The 16770-nt window shown below is 45.9% G+C and overlaps 1 protein-coding gene across 1 annotated transcript in view; it reads right to left on the bottom strand.

Moving 5' to 3' along the window:
• The window catches only part of LOC106596863 (leucine-rich repeat and fibronectin type-III domain-containing protein 2), a 198221-nt gene that overhangs the window by 124260 nt on the left and 57191 nt on the right, over positions 1–16770 (bottom strand). The window lies entirely within an intron of this gene.

The raw sequence follows: 16770 nt of genomic DNA, 5'->3' as shown, positions 1-16770 counted from the left end.
TTTTAAGATGATTTACAGCTACATTGTCACCTGACCGCTTCTATCTATCTCAGCGTAATTTACAGTGCAGCATGTTTTTCACAGGAATATTTTTTATTTATTTTATTTCACCTTTATTTAACCAGGTAGGCAAGTTGAGAACAAGTTCTCATTTACAATTGCGACCTGGCCAAGATAAAGCAAAGCAGTTCGACAACATACACCAACACAGAGTTACACATGGAGTAAAACAAACATACAGTCAATAATACAGTAGAAAAATAAGTCTATATACAATGTGAGCAAATGAGGTGAGTTAAGGGAAAAGGCCATGGCAGGTGAGTTAAGCAAAAAGGCCATGGTGGCAAAGTAAATACAATATAGCAAGTAAAACACTGGAATGGTAGATTTGTAGTAGAAGAAAGTTTAAAGTAGAAATATTGGCGTGCAAAGGAGCAAAATAAATAAATACAGTAGGGGAAGGGGTAGTTGTTTGGGCTAAATTATAGATGGGCTATGTACAGGTGCAGTGATCTGTGAGCTGCTCTGACAGCTGGTGCTTAAAGCTAGTGAGGGAGATAAGTGTTTCCAGTTTCAGAGATTTTTGTAGTTCGTTCCAGTCATTGGCAGCAGAGAACTGGAAGGAGAGACGGCCAAAGGAGGAACTGGCTTTGCGGGTGACCAGAGAGATATACCTGCTGGAGTGCGTGCTACAGGTGGGTGCTGCTATGGTGACCAGTGAGCGGAGATAAGGGGTGACTTTACCTATTAGGGTCTTGTAGATGACCTGGAGCCAGTGGGTTTGGCGACAAGTATGAAGCGAGAGCCAGCCAACGAGAGCGTACAGGTCGCAGTGGTGGGTAGTATATGGGGCTTTGGTGACAAAACGGATGGCACTGTGATAGACTGCATCCAGTATGTTGAGTAGGGTATTGGAGGCTATTTTGTAAATGACATCGCCGAAGTCGAGGATCGGTAGGATGGTCAGTTTTACGAGGGTATGAATATGAAGATAATAGAAAAATATCTACAGGAATATTTTTTTTAGGAGTGTAGATTGATCCAGACATGCATTGTTGGTTCTGCACAGGCAGGGCTCTAAATTAAAATGTTTAATTGGTAGCACTTTAAAAAGTTAGGAGCACCACATTCAATTTTGGAGCACCAGAAAATAAGATTTCTTAAATTGATTCAGCCTATATTTGGCCTATATGAATTATAGCTACTTTAGAAGCCCTAGAAACCAATATGTAAAACTATAAATACATTAATTTATTATAAAAGCTAAAATGTTGATACAAATACCTGTCACTGAAATTACAAAGTAATTTGTGGAATATTAGGTTTCTACATTGTGTAAAAGCACTATTTTCCAATTGAGATGCATTACATTGAAAATTGTGCACTGTCTCTTTAAAAACATCAGGTTTGTGATGACAACATGCAAGAGTTCTCATTCATGCATTGCAAGAGTTCTGTCATTCATTCATTCACCACCTTTTTGTGCCCAAAAATGTTTGGATATAATAGTAAAGTTACCAGGTTTTTAGCTCTAGCCAAAAAGGTAACTTGATTGAGCAAAGTGTAAACAAATGGTTGAAAGGATAAGTCGAGATTTTGTCATGAAAAGGGTATCCACAAGTTCATCTGACTCTGAGCAAGTAGAAAAGGGCCTCATTGCCAAAATCCCGAAGTATCCCTTTAACGACGTAGACAGACGCTCAAGTCGTATGAGAATAGTCCACAGTGGTGTAAAGTACTTTAGTAAAAATACTTTAAAGTACTATTTAAGTCATTGTTTTAGATATCTGTACTTTTACTCCCCTACTGTACATTCCTAAAGAAAATAATGTACTTTTTACTCCATACATTTTCCCTGACACCCAAAAGTACTGGCTACATTTTGAATGCTTAGCAGGACAGGAAAATGGACAAATTCACACACTTATAAAGAAAATATTCCCTACTGCTTTTGATCTGGCAGACTCACGAAACACAAATGCTTTGTTTTTAAATGGTTGTCTAAGTGTTGGAGTGTGCTGCTGGCTATTCGTAAATGAAAAAACAAGAAAAATTGTCCCGTCTGGTTTGCTTAATATAAGGAATTTGAAATGATTTATCTTTTACTTTTGATCCTTAAATATAATGTAAACTAAATACTTTTAAACTTTTACTCAAGTACTGTTGTATTTTACTTTTCAATGTATCTTTACTTTTAATCAATTATGACGGTTGGGTACTTTTTCCACCACTTCTTCCACCACAGCCCACGACATTGTTTATGGTCCCGGCGATCCGCTAGGAAGATAAAAATGTTGCTCTGGTAATATGGGTCAGATCTTTTGATCTGGTTGAGCTAGAAGCAAGCCATTTTCACTGAAGTAACGGTGCAACCATGACTCAAACTAATCTGCACTCTATTGTTTCTCTAGGGCACTACGAAACAACGGCACAGCGAAGCCTTGTCACAGCTGTCGTGAAAGAGAGAATGGGACCAAGGCGCAGCGGGTTGCGTGCTCAACATATTTATTAAATAAATGCAAACACCACGGAAAAACAATAAACAAACTAACGACAGGAACAGAGAAGCTCAACAAAAGCAGTACTCTCAAACAACTACCCACAAGTGACAAACAAAACACACACACCTATTTATAGGACTCCCAATCAGAGGCAACTAGAAACACCTGCCTCCAATTGAGAGTCCAGCACCCAACCTACACATAGAAAAACTACCCTAGAACATACACATAGAAATACAAACATAGACCAGTGACCAAAAAAACCCCGTAATACATAAATAAACTACCCTCTGCCACGTCCTGACCAAACTACAATAACAACATATCCTCTATACTGGCCAGGACGTGACAGTACCCCCCCCCCCCCAAAGGTGCAGACCCCGGATGCACCTACACAAAACACAGAAAACCCCCAAACAAACAGAAAAATCCCCCTTAAACTTAAGGGAGGGAAGGGAGGGTGGCTGCCGTCAACGACGGCACTGTGCTACACCCCCCCTCCCCAACCCACCTATATAAGAGGCGGCTCAGGTGCGGGACGTGGACTCCGCTCCACCCTCGACGTCGCCCACTTAGGTGGTGCCCCTGGCCGCGCCGGAGGACTGGTGGGCGACCCTGACTTCGACCCGATTCTTGCTGCGCCCGGCTGGCGGGTGTCTCTGGCTGCGCCTGGCTGGCGGGCGACCCTTGTTGCGCCCGGCTGGCGGACGACCCTGGCTGCGCCCGGCTGGTGGGCGGTGATGGCTGCGCCCGGCTGGCGGGTGTCCCTTGCTGCACCCGGCTGGCGGGCGGCGATGGCTGCGCACGGCTGGCGGGCAGCGCTGGCTGCGCCCGGCTGGCGGACGACCCTGGCTGCGCCCGGCTGGCGGGCGGCGATGGCAGATCCGGAAAGGCGGGCCGCTCTGGCGGCTCCGGGCAGGTGGGCGGCTCTGGCGGCTCCGGGCAGGCGGGCGGCTCTGGCGGCTCCTGACTGGCGGGCGGCTCTGGCGGCTCCTGACTGGCGGGCTGCTCTGGCGGCTCCTGACTGGCGGGCGGCTCTGGCGGCTCCTGACTGGCGAGGCTGGGCTGACGCACTAGAACCTGATGCATGGGGCTGGTACAGGATGTGCCAGTCTGGGCACACGCACCTCAGGGCTAGTGCGGGGAGCGGGAACAGGCCGAGTTGACGCACTGGACCGTAGAGGCGCACTGGCGGTCTCGAGCGCAGGACTGGCATCACCCCTACTGGCTGGATGCTCACTTTCCCCTGGCACATGCGGGGTGCTGGTACTGCACGTACTGGCCTGAAAATGCTCGGCCTCGCCACCGTACCCATCACCCCAAGGCATGGGACCTGTCCAGTTCGTCTCTGCCCAAAAAGGGTACGGGGAGCTGGCCTGGGGCTCCATCCTCGCCCTGCCAAACTGCCCTTGTGCCCCCCCCAAAAAAATTATTGGGGCTGCCTCTCGGGCTCCCTTACCAGCCGTGTTCCCAGGTCCTCGCCAGATTTCCTCCGCTGCTTGGTCCTGTTGTGGTGGGTAGTTCTGTCACAGCTGTCGTGGAAGAGAGAATGGGACCAAGGCGCAGCGGGTTGCGTGCTCAACATATTTATTAAATAAATGCGAACACCACGGAAAAACAATAAACAAACTAACGACAGGAACAGAGAAGCAGGCTCAACAAAAGCAGTACTGTCAAACAACTACCCACAAGTGACAAACAAAACACACACCGATTTATAGGACTCCCAATCAGAGGCAACTAGAAACACCTGCCTCCAATTGAGAGACCAGCACCCAACCTACACATAGAAAAACTACCCTAGAACATACACATAGAAATACAAACATAGACCAGTGACCAAAAAAAAACATAATACATAAATAAACTACCCTCTGCCACGTCCTGACCAAACTACAATAACAAAATATCCTCTATACTGGTCAGGACGTGACAAGCCTTATCATGGCGCCAGAGGGGATGGCTGCCGTTTTACGGGCTCCTAACCAACTGTGCTATTTTGTTTGTTTTTTCGCATTGTTTATAACTCATTTTGTACATAATGTTGCTGCTACCATCTCTTATGACCGAGAAGAGTTTCTGGACATCAGAACAGCGATTACTCACCTCGAACTGGACAAATGTTATTTTTTTTCATGAGTTCATCGTGAAGGATATACTGCTTCCCGGAGACCAGGCCCAAATCCCCGTCATTTGAGTCAAGAAAAGACGGAAATACGGTCTGGGTGCCTTGTGAGAATTCGTCGGCAAGTGAGTAAACCACCATTACCCTCTGTTTTATTGGCCAATGTGCAATCATTGGAAAACAAATTGGACGCTCTACGATTAAGACTATCCTACCAACGGGACATTGAAAACTGTAATATCTTATGTTTCACCGAGACATGGTTGAACGATGACACAGATAATATAGAACGTGCTGGCTTCTCCGTGTTTTGCCAGAACAGAGCAGCTACGTCTGTTAAGACGAGGGGCGGGGGCTGTGTGTCAATTTGTCAATAACTGCTGGTGCGCGATGTCTAATATTAAAGAGGTCTCGAGGTATTGCTCTCCTGAGGTAGAATACTTCATGATAAGCAGTATACCAAACTATCTACCAAGAGAGTTCACATCTATATCATTCGTAGCCGTCAATTTACCAACAAAAATCAATGCTGGCACTAAGACCGCACTCAATGAGCTGTATAATGCCATAAGCAAATCAAATCAAATGTATTTATATAGCCCTTCTTACATTAGCTGATATCTCAAAGTGTTGTACAGAAACCCAGCCTAAAACCCCAAACAGCAAGCAATGCAGGTGTAGAAGCAAACAATGTGCAACCAGAGGAAAAAAAACAATTCACCACCTTTACTCCACACACAGAGACACATACAAATCTCTCCTTCGCCCTCCATTTGGCAAATCTGACCATAATTCTATCCTCCTGATTCCTGCTTACAAGCAAAAACTAAATCAGGAAGTACCAGTGTCTCGCTCAATACGAAAGTCGTCAGATGTGAAGCGGATGCTACGCTACAGGACTGTTTTTGCTAGCACAGACTGGAATATGTTCCGGGATTCATCCAATGGCAATGAGGAGTATACCACCTCAGTCACGGGCTTCATTAATAAGTGCATCGACGACATCATCCCCTCAGTGACCGTACGTACATATCCCAACCAGAAGCCATGGATTACAGGTAACATCCGTACCGAGCTAAAGGCTAAAGCTGCCACTTTCAATGAGCGGGACACTAATCCAGCTATGCCCTCAGATGAACCGTCAAACATGCAAAGCGTCAATACAGGACTAACACCAGCTCTGACGCTCGTTGGATGTGGCAGGGCTTGAAAACTATTACGAACTACAAAGCCTCGAGCTGCCCAGTGATGCAAGCCTACCAGACAAGCTAAATGCCTTTTATGCTCACATTGAGGTAAGGAACACTGAAGCATGCATGAGAGTATCATCTGTTCTGGATGACTGTGTGATCACGCTCTCTGTAGCCGATGTGAGCAAGACTTTAAACAGGTCAACATTCACAAAGCCACAGGGCCAGACGGGTTACCGGGATGTGTACTCAAAGCATCCGCGGACCAACTGGCAAGTGCCTTCACTGACATTTTCAACCTCTCCCTGACCGAGTCTGCAGTACCTACATGTTTCAAACAGACCACCATAATAGTCCTTGTGCCCAAGAAAGTGAAGGTAACCTGCCTAAATGATTACCGCACAGTAGCACTCACGTCGGTAGCCATGAAGTGCTTTGAAAGGCTGGTCATGGTTCACATCAACACCATCATGCCAGAAACCCCAGACCCACTCCAATTCGCATACCGCTCCAACAGATCAACAGATGACACAATCTCAATCACACTCCACACTGCCCTTTCCAACCAGGACAAAAGGAACACCTATATGAGAATGCTGTTCACTGACTATGGCTCAGTGTTCAACACCATAGTGACCACAAAGTTCATCACTAAGCAAAAAACCCTAAACACCTCTCTCTGCAACTGGATCCTGGACTTCCTGACGGGCCGCCCCCAGGTGGTAAGGGAAGGTAAAAACACATCTGCCACGCTGATTCTCAACACTGGGGCCCCTCAGGGGTGCGTGCTTAGTCCACTCCTGTACTCCAACACCATCATTAAGTTTGCTGACGACACAACAGTGGTAGGCCTGATCACTGACAACGATGAGACAGCCTATAGGGAGGAGGTCAGCAACCTGGCAGTGTGGTGCCAGGACAACAACATCTCTTTCAATGTGAGAAAAACAAAGGAGCGGATCATGAATTATTGGAAAAGGAGGGCCGAACAGGCCCCCGATTAACATTGACGGGACTGAAGTGGAGTGGGTCGAGAGTTTCAAGTTCCTTGGTGTCCACATCACCAACAAACTATCATGGTCGAAACACACCAAGACAGTTGTGAAGAGGGCACGACAACACCTTTTCCCCCTCAGGAGACTGAAAAGATTTGGCATGGGTCCCCAGATCCTCAAAAGGTTCTACAGCTGCACCATCAAAAAGCTCTACAGCTGCACCATTAAGAGCATCCTGACCTGTTGCATTACTGCCTAGTATGGCAACTGCTCGGCATCTGACTGTAAGGCACTACAGAGGGTAATGTGTACGGCCCAGTACATCACTGGGGCCAAGCTTCCTAACATCCAGGACCTTTAAACTAGGCAGTGTCACAGGAAGGCCCAAAAAATTGTGAAAAGACTTAAGTCACCAGAATCATAGACTGTTCTCTCTGCTACCGCACGGCAAACGATACCGGAGCACCAAGTCTAGGACCTTAAGGCTCCTTAACAGCTTCTACCCCCAAAGCCTTTTTAAAAAACGATTTACATTGACCCCCCCTTTTGTTTTAACACTGCTGCTACTTGCTGTTTATTATCTAGTCAATTTAAAAATTACCTCGACTATCCTGTACCACTGCACATTGACTCGGAACCGGTACCTCATGTATATAGCCTCGTTATTGTTATGTTGGTTTTATTAAGTTTATTTAGTAAATATTTTATTAACTCTATTTCTTGACCTGCAATGTTGGTTAAGGGCTTGTAAGTATCCATATCACGGTAAGGTCTACAGTCATGGCCAAAAATGTTGAGAATGACAGAAATATTCATTTTCACAAAGTCTGCTGCCTCAGTTTGTATGATGGCAATTTGCATATACTCAGATGAATTGCAATTAATTGCAAAGACCCTCTTTGCCATGCAAATGACCTGAATCCCCCCCAAATATTTCCACTGTATTTCAGCCCTGCCACAAAAGGACCAGCTGACATCATGTCAGTGATTTTCTCGTTAACACAGGTGTGAGTGTTGATGAGGACATGGCTGGAGATCACTCTGTCATGCTGATTGAGTTCGAATACCAGACTGGAAGCTTCAAAAGGAGGGTGGTGCTTGGAATCATTGTTCTTCCTCTGTCAACCATGGATACCTGCAAGGAAACACGTGTCGTCAACATTGCTTTGCACAAAAAGGGCTTCACAAGCAAGGATATTGCTGCCAGTAAGATTGCACCTAAATCAACCATTTATCGGATCATCAAGAACTTCAAGGAGAGTGATTCAATTGTCGTGAAAAAGGCTTCAGGGTGCCCAAGAAAGTCCAGCAAGCGCCAGGACCGTCTCCTAAAGTTGATTCAGCTGAGGGATCGGGGCACCACCAGTACAGAGCTTGCTCGGGAATGGCAGCAGGCAGGTGTGAGTGCATCTGCACGCACAGTGAGGCGAAGACTTTTGGAGGATGGCCTGGTGTCAAGAAGGGCAGCAAAGAAGCCACTTCTCTCCAGGAAAAACCTCAGGGACAGACTGATATTCTGCAAAAGGTACAGGGATTGGACTGCTGAGGACTGAGGTAAAGTCATTTTCTCTGATGAATCCCCTTTCCGATTGTTTGGGGGATCCGGAAAAAAGCTTGTCCAGAGAAGACAAGGTGAGCGCTACCATCAGTCCTGTGTCATGTAAACAGTAAAGCATCCTGAGACCATTCATGTGTGGGGTTTCTTCTCAGCCAAGGGAGTGGGCTCACTCACAATTTTGCCTAAGAACACAGCCATGAATAATGAATGGTACCAACACATCCTCTGAGAGCAACTTCTCCCAACCATCCAGGAACAGTTTGGTGACGAACAATGCCTTTTCCAGCATGATGGAGCACCTTGCCATAAGGCAAAAGTGATAACTAAGTGGCTCGGGGAACAAAACATCGATATTTTGGGTCCATGGCCAGGAAATTCCCCAGACCTTAATCCCATTGAGAACTTGTGGTCAATCCTCAAGAGACGAGTGGACAAACAAAACCCCACAAATTCCCGACAAACTCCAAGTATTGATTATGTGTCACGGTTGTTGTCGGTGAATGAGGACCAAAACGCAGCAGGTACGTGAATGCTCATCTTGATTTTTAATTATCTTTCAAAACGAACATACAAAATAACAAAAACACGAACGATCAACAAAAACAGTCTGGTAAGGCACAAGGCGAAACACAGAACAATCACCCACAAATCACACATACAAACACACCCTAATATATGGAACTCTCAATCAAAGGCAGATAGACAACACCTGCCTTCAACTGAGAGTCCCAACCCCAATCAACCAAACATAGAAACACACAACCTAGACTAACCATAGAATACTAAACATAAACCAAAACCCGGAATTACTAAATCAAACACCCTTTACCCAAAACACACCACCCCGAACCACATAAAACAAATACCCCCTGCCACGCCCTGACCAAACTACAAAACAATTAACCTTATATACTGGCCAGGACGTGACAGTACCCCCCCCTTAAAGGTGCTACCCCAGAAGCACCTTAACAAAAAATAACCCCAAGCAACACCAACAAAAAGTCCCCTTTTCTAAAGGGAGGGAAGGGAGGGTGGCTGCCGTCAACGACGGCACTGTGCTACACCCCCCCTCCCCAACCCACCTATTTCTGGAGGTGGCTCTGGCTCCGGCCGTTCCAGGCTGTCGGGCCACTCTGGCATCGCCGGGGGGCAGTCGGGGCAGTCTGGCAATTCGGGAGAGTCTGGGCAGTCTGGCAATTCGGGAGAGTCTGGGCAGTCTGGCAATTCGGGACAGTCTGGGCAGTCTGGCAATTCGGGACAGTCTGGGCAGTCTGGCAATTCGGGACAGTCTGGGCAGTCTGGCAATTCGGGACAGTCTGGGCAGTCTGGCAATTCGGGACAGTCTGGGCAGTCTGGCAATTCGGGACAGTCTGGGCAGTCTGGCAATTCGGGACAGTCTGGGCAGTCTGGCAATTCGGGACAGTCTGGGCAGTCTGGCAATTCGGGACAGTCTGGGCAGTCTGGCCACTCCGGCAGTTCAGGGCAGTCTGGCCACTCCGGCAGTTCAGGGCAGTCTGGCCACTCCGGCAGTTCAGGGCAGTCTGGCCACTCCGGCAGTTCAGGGCAGTCTGGCCACTCCGGCAGTTCAGGGCAGTCTGGCCACTCCGGCAGTTCAGGGCAGTCTGGCCACTCCGGCAGTTCAGGGCAGTCTGGCCACTCCGGCAGTTCAGGGCAGTCTGGCCACTCCGGCAGTTCAGCGCAGTCTGGCCACTCCGGCAGTTCAGCGCAGTCTGGCCACTCCGGCAGTTCAGCGCAGTCTGGCCACTCCGGCAGTTCAGCGCAGTCTGGCCACTCCGGCAGTTCAGCGCAGTCTGGCCACTCCGGCAGTTCAGCGCAGTCTGGCCACTCCGGCAGTTCAGCGCAGTCTGACCACTCCGGCAGTTCAGCGCAGTCTGACCTCTCTGGCGACTGTTGACTGGCGGGCAGCTCTGACGACTGTTGACTGGCGGGCAGCTCTGACGACTGTTGACTGGCGGGCAGCTCTGACGACTGTTGACTGGCGGGCAGCTCTGACGATGACTGTTGACTGGCGGGCAGCTCTGACGATGACTGTTGACTGGCGGGCAGCTCTGACGATGACTGTTGACTGGCGGGCAGCTCTGACGATGACTGTTGACTGGCGGGCAGCTCTGACGATGACTGTTGACTGGCGGGCAGCTCTGATGATGACTGTTGACTGGCGGGCAGCTCTGACGATGACTGTTGACTGGCGGGCAGCTCTGATGATGACTGTTGACTGGCGGGCAGCTCTGATGAAGACTGTTGACTGGCGGGCAGCTCTGATGAAGACTGTTGACTGGCGAGGCTGGGTTGACGCACTTGTAGCCTGGTGCGTGGTGCTGGTACTGGGATTACCAGATTATGTACACGCACCTCCAGGCTAGTGCGGGGAGCGGGAACAGGACGAGTCGGACTGGGTTGACGCACTTCCGGGTCCGCACGAGAGACAGGAGCTGGAAACCCAGGGCTATGGAGGCGCACAGCCGGTCTAGATCTTACCTCCTGCACAACCCGCCTTGGCTGGATGGAACTAGTAGCCCTGTACGAGCGGGGTGCTCGTACAGGGCAGACAGGGCTGTGCAGGGGCCTGATGGTAGCCGTGCGTAGAGCGGGAGTTGGGTAGCCTGGTCCTCGGAGGCGTACCGGCGACCAGATGCGCTGCGCAGGCATCCTCCTACCAGGCTGGATGCCCGCTCTAGCACGGCACCTGCGAGGGGCTGGAATAACGCGCACCGGACTGTGCGTGCGTATGGGTGAGATAGTGCGCTCCTCAGCGAAACATAGCGCTCTCCACCCCATACGCTCCTCCATATAACCACGAGTAGCTGGCTTCCGGCTCTTCTTACGCCTAGCCAAACTACCCGTGTGCCCCCCCCCAAAATTTTCTTGGGGGTGCCTCTCGTGCTTCTCCTTCAGCGCGTACTTGGCCTCGTACCACCGCCTCTCTGCCTTGGCTGCCTCAATTTCCCACTGCGGGCGTCGATAATCCCCAGCCTGATGCCAGGGTCCGGCCCCGTCCAGAACTTCCTCCCAAGTCCACTTCTCCCGCCAGTCCAACTCGAACTCCGTCTGCTCCTTCCTCTGCTGCTTGGTCCTTTGGTGGTGGGTGATTCTGTCACGGGTGTTGTCGGTGAATGAGGACCAAAACGCAGCAGGTACGTGAATGCTCATCTTGATTTTTAATTATCTTTCAAAACGAACATACAAAATAACAAAAACACGAACGATCAACAAAAACAGTCTGGTAAGGCACAAGGCGAAACACAGAACAATCACCCACAAATCACACATACAAACACACCCTAATATATGGAACTCTCAATCAAAGGCAGATAGACAACACCTGCCTTCAACTGAGAGTCCCAACCCCAATCAACCAAACATAGAAACACACAACCTAGACTAACCATAGAATACTAAACATAAACCAAAACCCGGAATTACTAAATCAAACACCCTTTACCCAAAACACACCACCCCGAACCACATAAAACAAATACCCCCTGCCACGCCCTGACCAAACTACAAAACAATTAACCTTATATACTGGCCAGGACGTGACAGTATGCAAGAATGGTGTCATGTTTTTGGCATCATTAAAGTGTAGACTGTTATTTTATCAAATACATTCTCTGTAATTATTATTACATAATTAAACTAATCATGTAAATGTCATTAACTAGGAAGTTGGTGCACCAAGGAAAATATTCAGATTACAAAGTTATAACTTTCCTAATATAACTTTTCAGATATTTTAATATCTGATCAATTAGTCTTCTAATTAATGAATTATTCTTTACCTCACGTTAGTCTCATTCCAAACGTCGTAAATTGTTGGTTATCTGCACGAACCCAGTCTTTGCTATGAATCATCCATACATCAACTGTCTTAATCATTTATGTACTAACTAACTAAATAATCACAGAAATGCATAACCTGTTGGGGGTAGGGGGCAATATTGACACGGCCGGATAAAAAACGTACCCGATTTAATCTGGTTACTACTCCTGCCCAGTAACTAGAACATGCATATAATTATTGGCTTTGGATAGAGAACACCCTGAAGTTTCTAAAACTGTTTGAATGGTGTCTGTGAGTATAACAGAACTCATATGGCAGGCAAAAACCTGAGAAGATTCCTTACAGGAAGTGCCCTCTCTGACAAGATCTTGTTCTTCTTGTCTCTGTTTATTGAAGACTGAGGATCTTTACTGTAACGTGACACTTCCTACGGCTCCCATAGGCTCTCAGAGCCCGGGAAAAAGCTGAATGATATCGAGGCAGCCCCAGGCTGAAGCACATTTGCGCGTTTGGCAAGTGGCCGATCAGAGGACAATGGGCTTAGGCGCGTGCACGAGTCGACCCCGTGCTTTATTTTCTTTCGTCTTTTTACCTAAACGCAGATTCCTGGTCGGAATATTATCGCTTTTTTACGAGAAAAAATGGCATAAAATTGATTTTAAACAGCGGTTGACATGCTTCGAAGTACGGTAATGGAATATTTAGAATTTTTTTGTCACGAAATGCGCCGTGCTCGTCACCCTTCTTTACCCTTTCGGATAGTGTCTTGAACGCACTAACAAAACGCCGCTGTTTGGATATAACTATGGATTATTTGGGACCAAACCAACATTTGTTATTGAAGTAGAAGTCCTGGGAGTGCATTCTGACGAAGAACACCAAAGGTAATCAAACTTTTCTAATAGTAAATCGGAGTTTGGTGAAGGCTAAACTTGCTGGGTGTCTAAATAGCTAGCCCTGTGATGCCGGGCTATCTACTTAGAATATTGCAAAATGTGCTTTCACCAAAAAGCTATTTTAAAATCGGACATATCGAGTGCATAGAGGAGTTCTGTATCTATAATTCTTAAAATAATTGTTATGCTTTTTGTGAACGTTTATCGTGAGTAATTTAGTAAATTTTTTGTAAATTCCCCGGAAGTATGCTAGTTCTGAACGTCACATGCTAATGTAAAAAGCTGTTTTTTGATATAAATATGAACTTGATTGAACAAAACATGCATGTATTGTATAACATAATGTCCTAGGGTTGTCATCTGATGAAGATCATCAAAGGTTAGTGCTGCATTTAGCTGTGGTTTTGTTTTTTGTGACATTATATGCTAGCTTGAAAAATGGATGTCTGATTATTTCTGGCTGGGTACTCTGCTGACATAATCTAATGTTTTGCATTCGTTGTAAAGCCTTTTTGAAATCGGACAGTGTGGTTAGATTAACGAGAGTCTTGTCTTTAAAATGGTGTAAAATAGTCATATGTTTGAGAAATTGAAGTAATAGCATTTCTAAGGTATTTGAATAACGCGCCACGGGATTTCACTGGCTGTTACGTTGGTGGGACGAAATCGTCCCACTGGCCCTAGAGAAGATAACAAACAAACAAACAAACAGTAGATATGGTTACAAGGAAATAATAGGGGATGTGCCCTAGTGGGCTAAACCGGTAGGGCGGCTTGGTAGACAAAGGGACTGAGAAGGGCACGAAAGACATAAGACATTACACAGTTGATAATTATAACAATTGAAATGCTAATCCTTTGCACATGAACGCTCACTCATTCGGGAATAATTGCAATCAATACATATATTTACGCTCAGTGTGTCATCGTGATTTCTATTGGAATCGTTCTTTTCTGTTGGAAAGTTAATCCGAGATTCTCTCTGCGTTCCTGGAGTCTTTGGTTAGAATGGATACGTCAGAGTAAAATTCAGCAATGTCCTCATAGAATGGATGTTTCGGCGGTTGTTGGTCTTCGCATTCAGTCGACATAAATTCTATCTGCAGACTAGTAATTAGTATTGAATATTTGCTCTTATTCTGTCGGTATCGATAGTCTCAGAGTTTAACAACCATTACAACCTTAGCTTATACTAAAGGTACGCATGGTCTCTACTCAAACCTTATCCCTCTCGGTAATCGAGGTATGCATGGTCTGAACTCATTCATTTTATACAATAATTAGATGCAAGCCTCAGAACGGACGCTCCTGTATGAACAGAGTTATGATATTGTCTTTCCTGAGGTCACAGTCATAAAACAAAATGGACCGCTCGTAGCTGAATTCTCCACCGACCGCTTACACATTCTCCAAAACATGGATATTGTTCAGTTCTCAAGTTCTGTGATGTAGAATAAGTTCCTTTGTTCTACTGTGAACGCTCTCTCTATACCGCATGGCCGGGGGGGGGGGGGGGGGGGGGGGGGGGAAGAGAGTCTCCTCATGAAATTTACGACCTGTGATAACAGAGCCTTGGTAGGTGGGAGAGAGAGAGGTGGTAAGAGAGAGAGGGAGGGTACTCGCTATACCCAAAGAGGGCCACGTCATGACAATGGGCTGCCATCAGTCAAGATGTGGCCCAGAAGCTAATTGACAGCATGCCAGGGCGGATTGCAGAGGTCTTGAAAAAGAAGGGTCAACACTGCAAATATTGACTCTTTGCATCAACTTCATGTAATTGTCAATAAAAGCCTTTGACACTTATGAAATGCTTGTAATTATACTTCAGTATTCCATAGTAACATCTGACAAAAATATCTAAAAGACTCTGAAGCAGCAAACTTTGTGGAAATTAATATTTGTGTCATTCTCAAAACTTTTGGCCACGACTGTACATCTGTTGTCGTCGGCGCATGTAACAAATAAAATGTGATTTGATTTTTATTTGATTTTTACAACAATTATTATCTGCAAAACTCTTTTTCATAGTCACACAGTGCTCTCAAAATACAACTCTTGGTCAGCAAAATATTTTGTTGCATATGTGACCTAATTTGTTGCTCTTTAGTGGAGGACGGGACACGTTCCCATTTTGGTAGATGATATGTATACCTAACCCCTGGGACACCTGCACCAGTCCACAGGACGACAGGAACACAATTTTCTCCAAGAAATGACTTGGCTTTTTGGCATCTGCTGCTGAATCGTATTCACCCGCCTGGAATATAAGCCATAGTGCAACAAATATTGTGATGGCCTTGCAGGAAAAATATGTGCACTGCATACATTTTGCATAATTCTGCACAACATGACTTAAATATTCACAGAGGCAAAGGGAAGCACTGCCAGGATAAAGTCTAACGTCTTTGTACAAAACTGATGAACAATTTTTTTTTATGGCCCATTGAGACATAAGATATGGAACACACTCATTTTCACAACTTTGGAGCACCAATGCAGATGTATTATGCCATTGGAGTTTTTTCATAGGCTTGCAATGCCATGGTGAGGGAGATGGGCAAAAGAGATTTGTACAGCCGTGACCTTCATTTGAAATTACAAATGAGTGCTTAAACATTAAAACATACATTCATAAATCTACCTAAGAATGAATGTAGCCAGCTGTTAATAATAATGATGGGAAATAATTACAGCTTGTAGTTTGTCTGCTAATTACAGTGGTTTAAAGCAACATTTGCTGAGAGGTACTCAATGCTTAACCATTCAGCACAATCTTAACCCCTACCAGCCAAGTTGAATCATACTATGCGAATAGCTTTTTAATTATTAATGAATGTTGGTAAGGAAAAAAGTCCTTCAGTAATTAGAAATCTAATAGACATCAGGGGATACCAGAGAGTTTTTCAGGTTCACCATATTGCTTTGATCACCTCAGTAAGAAGATGCTGACCTACTATGTTCCTTTCTTGTGTTAGTTTCCCTTTATAAGAGAGCTGTGACTTGAGGCCATGGCAGATATGCAGCACAGGCAAATTCGGTCACGCACCGGTGGACCGAAGCAGTATGTGAAGGTTCTTCTTCCATAGCTTACCCCTTACAACAACAAAAAAAACATTTAAAAAATCACATGATTTTCGGACACGTGTGAACAAACCCCATCATTTTCAGACACTTGGTTTTCAAACATTACTTTTAGACATTTCCACCACTTCCAGCTACATTAGTACTCTGTCAGGGAAAAATTACATACTTACCTGATTTGTTTGATATTAATAGTAAACGGTTATATATTTAGCTAAGAGTAAGACTGCCCTGCTAATGTTGAGTTTTTATGGTGTCCACTCTAGCTTCCTGCAGTTAGTCTGGGCATCTGGTTAAGGAAATGGGTTTTGCTAGGGATAGCTTGAGCTGACAATGACTTGGTGATAAAATTCTAAAAGCTGGCATTCTATAGACAAGATGTTTGTGTGTGACCCGAGATAGAGATGGCCTAGAAGAGTTTAGAACAAAGACTCATTCTCTCATCTTCCTGGCAACTGTGAAACTAAGCCGGGTTGGAATTAAAACAACATCCCATGCAGATAACTAGGAGATGGATCAAGGTAGCTTATGGGAACAGTAGAAATGACTGACTGAGCATTTATGGCCTATATAAGATCACTGTTTTTTCATTATCAGTTAAGCTCTCGGCAACACCTCGTGT

Source organism: Salmo salar, chromosome 15 (genome assembly GCF_965601325.2).
Source record: "Salmo salar chromosome 15, fSalSal1, whole genome shotgun sequence".
Classification (NCBI taxonomy): domain Eukaryota; kingdom Metazoa; phylum Chordata; class Actinopteri; order Salmoniformes; family Salmonidae; genus Salmo; species Salmo salar.
Note: the sequence above shows the minus strand (reverse complement) of the source record. Positions and strands in the feature narration are given on the sequence as shown.